Source organism: Manis pentadactyla, chromosome 15 (genome assembly GCF_030020395.1).
Source record: "Manis pentadactyla isolate mManPen7 chromosome 15, mManPen7.hap1, whole genome shotgun sequence".
Lineage (NCBI taxonomy): Eukaryota > Metazoa > Chordata > Mammalia > Pholidota > Manidae > Manis > Manis pentadactyla.
The window spans coordinates 24313578-24321042 of NC_080033.1; the positions used below are offsets into that span (position 1 = coordinate 24313578).

Sequence of the window (7465 nt, forward strand, 5' to 3'; positions counted from 1 at the left end):
ATCATATGTTATTTCTACTTTTAGTTTTTGGGAAACCTCCACACTACTGTTACATACTGTAACTGCATAGCAGTTATGTCATTTTATATTCCCATCAACAGTGTATGAGGGCTCCTTTCTGTCTTCAGACACACCATCACTTGTTATTTCTTGTCTTTTTGATAATAGCTATTCTGACAGGTGTGAGGTAATAGCTAATTGTGATTTTGAATCGCATCTCTGTCTTTGCAAAGATATCCATTCAGATCTCCTGCCTATTTTTTAATTGCATTATTTGATTTTTTGTTATTGAGCTGTATGAATTCTTTATGTATTTTGGGCATTAACCCCTTATGGGAGATACAATTTGCAAATATTTTCTCCCATTCAGTAGATCATGTGTTTGTTTTTTAAATGGTTTCCTTCACTGTGAAACAGATTTTTAGTTTAATGTAGTTCCATTTGTTTATTTCTGCTTTTGTTACCATTGCCTTTGTGGTCAAATCCAAAAAAAAATATTGCTAAGAGCAACATCAAGGAGATTACTACCTATGTTTTCCTCTAGGAATTTTATGGTATTTGGTCTTACATTCAAGTATTTAATCCATTTTGAGTTAATTTTAATGTATGTGTAAGATAGCAGCCCAGTTTCATTCTTTTGCATTTGGCTCTCCAGTTTCCCCAACAACATTTATTGGAGAGACTGTCCTTTCCTCAATGTATATTCTTGCCTCTTTTGTCATAAATTAATTGGCCATTACTGCTTGGGTTTATTTCTGGGCTCTCTATTTGGTTCCATTGATCTATGTGTCAGTTTTGATGCTAATAACATACTGTTTTGATTACTATAACCTTGTAACATAGTGTGAAATCAGGGAGCTTGGTGCCTCCAGCTTGTTCTTTCTCAAGATTGTTTTGGCTATATGGGATTTTTTGTCATTCCATACAAATTTTAGGATTGCTTGTTCTATTTCTGTGAAAAATGACATGGAATTTTGATAAATATTGTATTGAATCTATAGATTACTTTGGATAATGTGGAAATTTTACAGTATTAATTCTTCCAATTCCCCCCATGAGCATGGAATATCTTTCCCTTTATTTGTGTCTTCTTAAATTTTTTTCATCAGTGTCTTATAGTTTTCATTGCACAGGTCTTTCACAAACTTGGTATTTTATTACTTTTGATGCAGTTGTAAATGAGACGGTTTTCATAATTTGTCTGATAGTTCATTGTTACTATATAAAAATGCAACAGATTTTTGTATATTGATTTGTACCCTGCAATTTAACTGAACTTATTTCTTCCCAGTGTTTTATGTTTTTGATGTCACATTTTACATTTTTTATTTTGTGTAACCTTTAACTGATTGTAATTGTAGTTATTTTACTACTTCTGTCTTTTAACCTTCATACCAGCTTTACAAGAGGTTAGTCTACTTCCTTTACTATATAACTACCGTTAGCAGTGAGGTTTTCACTTTCATATGTTTTCTTATTATTAACTAGTGCCTTTTGTGTTCAGATTAAAGTGTCGCTTTACCCTTTGTTATAGGGCAGGTTTAATGGCAATAAACTCTAGCTTTTGCTTGTCTGGAAAGTTTTTTGTCTCTCATTCAATTCTGAATGATAACCTTGCTGGGAAGATTTTTCTTGGCTGGATTTTTTTTCCTATTAGTACTTTGAATATATCATGTCATTTTCTCTGGCCTGCAAAGTTTCTGATGAGAAATATATTTATAGTCTTATGTGGGCTCCAGAAAAACAAACAAGTTGTTTTTCTCACTGCTTTTAAGATACTTTCTTTATCATTTACTTTGGATATTTTAATTGTAATATATCTTGGTATGGGTCTTTTTGGATCTGGGTGCTGTTTCCTTCCCCAAGGTAGGGACTTTTTCAGCCATTATTTCATCAAATAAATTTTGTGCCTTTCTTTCTCTCTTCTCCTTCTGGGACTCCTATAAAGTGAATATTATTCTGTTTGATGTTGTCCTATTTGTTCCTTAGGCGACTTTCATTTCTTAAAATTCTCTTTTTCTTTTTGCAGCTTTGTTTGGGTGAATTCCAATACCCTGTCTTCTAGTTCAATGATTCTTTTTATGCTCCATCTATTCAGCTATTGAACCTCTGTAGAGTATTTCTCAGTTTAGTTATTGTATTCTTCAGCTCTGTGATTTCTGTTTGGTGCTCTCTTATTTTTTCTATTTCTTTGTGGAAGTTCTCACTGTATTTATCCATTCTTCTCCTGAGTTTGGTGGGCATCTTTATGATCATTACTTTGAACTGTTTCAGATAAATTACTTACCTCTGTTTCATTAAGGTTTTGTTCTGACATTTTATCTTGTTCTTTCATTTGGAATATATTTCTTTGTTTCCTCATTTTGCTTACTCCCTGTGTTTGTTTCTATGTATTAGGCAGAACAGCTATCTCTCCCAGTCTTACGGTCCATCTCCTACAAAAGACCACTCTTTACCTTTCCACTTTGTCCTAGCTCTTGGTTTTCTCCCAAACTTTCTCTGTTTCAGACTTGTGGGGTCCATAAATGAAACCTCCCTTGGCCAGCAAAGCCAGGCACTCAAAGAGCATTCCCTGTGTAGGCTATGCTCACTTGCTAGATCAGGTGGCAGCCATGAGAGTGGCACAGGGGGCAGGGTTTTTACTTGCCAGTTCTAGCAGGCTAGAGTGAGAATGCAAGAATGATGTTGGCCTGCATTGATGTCAGCAAGGTAGAAGGAGAGTGCAAAGATAGTTCCTGCCCATATCAATGCTAGTAAGATAGAGGCAGAACATCAAAAATGGTGTGTACCTGCTCCTTCATTCCATGGAGAGAGTCCCACCATGCTTCTGGCAGATGCCTGAAGGTTAGCAAATTAATCTCCTTCACATATACTCTAGGTGCTTTTCAATTTGCTGCTTTTTCCTGGGTCCTGGAACAAATGAGTCTGCATGAGAGCCCTTTGAGAGAAGAATCTCTGTTCCTTACAAGTCCATGTTTCTCCTGGATGTAAGTTCCATAGGTTTTCAAAGCCAGATGTTTTTGGCTGGGTAATCTCTCCAGTGCAGGGTCCAAGGGCTGGGGGTGACTGATGTGGGGCACAAATCCTTTGGTCATCAGAATGTGAATTTTTGATGCCCCTTTGACTCCTCCCAGTTGTCAGTTGCTTTGCTGGGTATGGGGTTTTTGGTGAAAGTACATTTCTGCCTCTCTGACCCACTTCAATATGGCCTTTTTACTCTCTGTTTAGAGGATCTGTTCAGCTAGTTTTCATGTTCTTATTTTTTCAGAGGAAATTGTTGCATATATAGTTGAAGATTTATTCTGTCTATGGGAGGAGGTGAGTTCAGGATGCCACCACCTTGAACCACCACTCAGTATTTAATTTTTTAATCCTCTATTTTTATGTCTAAATTTCTTTGTTAGCTTTACTAACCTAGTATACTTTTAGTAATCACCTTCCCATCCTTTCTGTTACTTTTGTCATACGTTTTTGTTGAAACTCCATACATGTTGAAACTCTACAGTAAAGTGTTATGTTCTTTCATACAATAAGCAAATGTTGTTTAAGGAAGTTAATAAATGAAGAAAGTCTATTTTATATTTAACCCACGTATTTACCATTTCTGGGGCTCTTCATTCCTCACGTAGACTTAGATTTCCATCCTGTATCATTTCCCTTCAGCCTGAAGTAATTCCTTAAACATTTCTTGTGCTACAGATCAACTTGTGATGATTCTGTTAGTTTTGTTATTTACTTTCACTTTTGAATTGTTTTTCCACTGGCTGTATAATTCAAGGTTGACAACTTACTTTCAATATTTTGAAGGTTTTATTCCATTGTTTTCTGGATTACGGTATTACTGATGAAAGGTAGACTGCTGCCATTCTTATCTTTAAAAGTAAAATAAGTCATTTTTTTCTGGTTTCTTTAATTTCTTTCTTTCTTTATGATGGATATCCAACAATTATAATATAATGTTCATTGATATAATTTTCTTTCATTTTTATCTCACTGGAAGATCACTGAGTTTCTTGGATCTGTGCATTTGCATTTTTTGCCTTACTTTGAAAAATTCTCAGGCATAATCCCTTCAAATATTTTGTTCTATCTAATATTTTTATCTTCTGTGGTTACATTTCCATATATTTTAGAATATTTACTTTTATATTGAATCGCAAGTCATGAAGTTCTATTGTCATCCATTATGGCAATACTATACCCATGTAATTAGTGCAGAAAATTCAATGGGTGCTAGTATTTAAATCTAGGAATGTGCAATAATTCACTTATTGTGGTAGGCAGTTTCTGACATAGTTCCCACAAATTTCTGCCTCCTGTTATTCACACTCTTATTTAATTCCCTCCCCTTGAATGTAGGCTGGACCTAGTAATTTGCTTCTAATGAATACCATATAGTAAAGTTAGGGGATGTCACTTCAGTGATTAGGTTACAGAAGACTCCTAGCATTCTCTTGCACTTTCTCTGCTTGCTTGTTATGTTGAAGAGAGCTGCAATACAGAGAGGCCCACATAGCAATAAACTGAGGGAAGGATCTAATCTCTGGACAAAAAAGGAACTGAGGCCCTCTGCCCAAGAGCCTGCAGGGAACTGAGTCCTGCCAACAGGGACATGAGTGAGCTTGGGCACGGGCCCTTTCCAGTTTAATCTGCAGAGAAAACTTTAGCCTCAACTGCCACCTGAGAGCAGTCTTGTGAGAGACTCATTTAGAGGACCTAGAAACACCATGTCCAGATATCACAGATATAATAAATGTTGCTTTAATCACTAAGTTTTGGGATAATTTGTTACACAGCAGTAGATAACTAGAAAACTAGCACACTTTGCCTATGTACTATTTTTTGATATGTCTCCCAACTCTTATTTGCTATTACAAATAATGCTGCAGTAAATAGCTTTGGGCATATAATTTTGTCTTCAGAAATGAATCTCCATAGTGAAAAGGTATGAGCAGTGCCCACTTTGGTAGTGCATCTAATTCAACTTTGGAATGATACAGAAGAGGTTAGCATGGCCCCTGCATGAAGATGACAAACAACTTCATGAACAGTTCCATACTTTTACAAAGGCTTAAAAGCAGTTCAGTGGAGGAAAGATAGCCTTTCCAAATGGTGCTGGAGTCCTGGGACATCCATAGGCAAGAACTCCAATGTCAACGCAAACCTTGTAACTTGTATAAAATTGAATCAAAATAGATTATGGACTTAAAATTTAAATAATAAAAATATAAAACTATAAAATCTTTACAAAAAATAGAAAAAAGAAATCACATTGGCATCTAGGCCTATGCAAAGAGTTCTTAGATTTGACATCAAAAGCACAATGTATAAAAGAAAAATTGATAAATTGGACCTGATCAAAGTTAAAAACTTTTCTTTTGTAAAATTCTAGATGAAGAAGATAAAAGACAAGTAATACGCTGGGAGGAAATATTTGCACACACCATATCCAACAAAGGACTACTGTGTAATATGTAAAGAGCACTCAAACCTCAATAGTAAAAAAATTTTTAATTAGAAAATGGGCAAAAGACACAGCCTTTTCAGTGAAGATGATATGCAGATGGCAAATAGACACATGAAAGATGTCTAGCATTATGAGACATCAGGGAAATGCAACTTAAAACCATAATGAGATATCACTATGTATGGATTAGAATGATTAAAATAAAAATACAGTGACAGTACCGAATGCTGGCAAGTATGCAGAGGAACTGGATCCTAATATGTTGTTGGTGGGAATGTAAGATGATAAAATCACCTTTAAAAACAGTCTGATAGTGTCTTATAAAACTAAGCATGAAATTACCATATGACTCAATAATTATACCCTTGGACATGTATCTCAGATAAATGAAAATTATGTTCACACAGGTACCTGTATATGAATGTTTATAGTGGCTTTATTCACAATAGCCTCAAACTAGAAACCACCCAAATGTCCTTCAGTGAGTGAATGGTTAAACTGTAGTACATATTTACATGGAATATTACCCAGTAATAAATATGAGAGAACTATTGATACATGTAATAATTTGGATGGATATCCAGGGAATTATCTGGAATTTTAAAAAATCTAATCTCCAAGTGTTCCTTACCATGTAATTTTTTTACATAAAACTTTGAAATGATCAAATTTAATGAGTGGAGAGCATTTTAATAGTTTCCAGGAGCTAGGGACAGAGAGAAGAGTATGATTAAAAATGGTAAGATGAGGGGTTCCTGTGGTGATGGAACGATTCTGTATCTTGACTGTGGGGACTGACACATGAACCTCTGTGTGTGGGTAATTGTAAGGGAATAAATACACACCCACAAACACCCCCCTACACACAAATGAACACACGTAACCCTGGGGTCTGAATGAGATCTGTGGACTGTATCAATATCAACATCTTGGTTGTGATACTGTACTATAGCTTTGCAAGATGTTACCACTGTTGGAAACTAGGAAAAGGGTCTGTGGGATCTCTCTGTATTATTACTTTCAACTGAATTTGAATCTACAAGTATCTCAATAAAATTTTCAATGTAAAATGGGGTAAGTATTTTTATAATTGTAAACATATTGCCAAATTTTATTCCAAGAAGAACACAGTAATTTATAATTCTACTCACCATGTAAGTGAGCTTACATAGGCTCTATCAATTATCAGCCCATGTCAATATGATAGGAAATTCTGTGCAACCACTATGAACTAGGATAAAGAGGTGTTTTACACTGACAAAAAAAATTAACTTCTCTAGTGGTTCTTCTAGTTCAGGATTCACTTTTTACATAATTAATTAATTCTGAATTCCTTATATAATATCACACAGACATATGTCAAGTAAAGACCCATGACAATAACATGGGATTCTATTTTCAGAAATTAACAGATCAGGCAGAAAATAATGGTTGAGAGAATTTAAAAACACTGCCACAAAGGTTGATTCTATATCTAAATCAAAGTCTACACATATCTGTATCTCTATATTTGTGTTAAAGAACAAAAATACGTACTTTTAAAATATCTGTAGGATATTAAGAATTAAACACACAATAGATAGTTTTTAAAAGTCTGAAGAATAGAAATAATTCGAACCAAATGACCAAACTACAATGTAGTAAAAACAGAAAAAAGATAAATTTAAGACAAAAAAATTCAAGGTAATTGCAGTTTTAAAATACTTTTCTGAATGCTCATGCATAAAGGGAAAAATCCAAGCTGAAGTTGTGCTTCATTGATAGACATTAAATGTTTAAAATAAATAATTGAATCTTTAAATAAAAAAGGCTATAAACTAAAAAAAAAAAACACACAAAAAACAAAGAACTGTAGTGGATGCAGAAATGGCCCAAAATTCCTTCCCTCTGGCATCTAATCTCTTGGCGGCTGCCCTCCCACATCATTGGCTCTGGTCTTGGCCATGGGACTTGCGTTAGCCAATGGGACTGCGGAGAATGCGTTTCAGAGACTTGAAA

At 34.8% G+C, this 7465-nt stretch overlaps 1 non-coding gene across 1 annotated transcript; it reads left to right on the forward strand.

Annotated features, from left to right (window-relative positions):
- Window positions 1-4958: 4958 nt before the first annotated feature.
- Window positions 4959-5063, forward strand: LOC118934434 (U6 spliceosomal RNA). Its single transcript, XR_005033466.1, has one exon. It is a non-coding gene; the product is annotated as a U6 spliceosomal RNA (small nuclear RNA).
- The last annotated feature ends 2402 nt before the right edge of the window (window positions 5064-7465 follow it).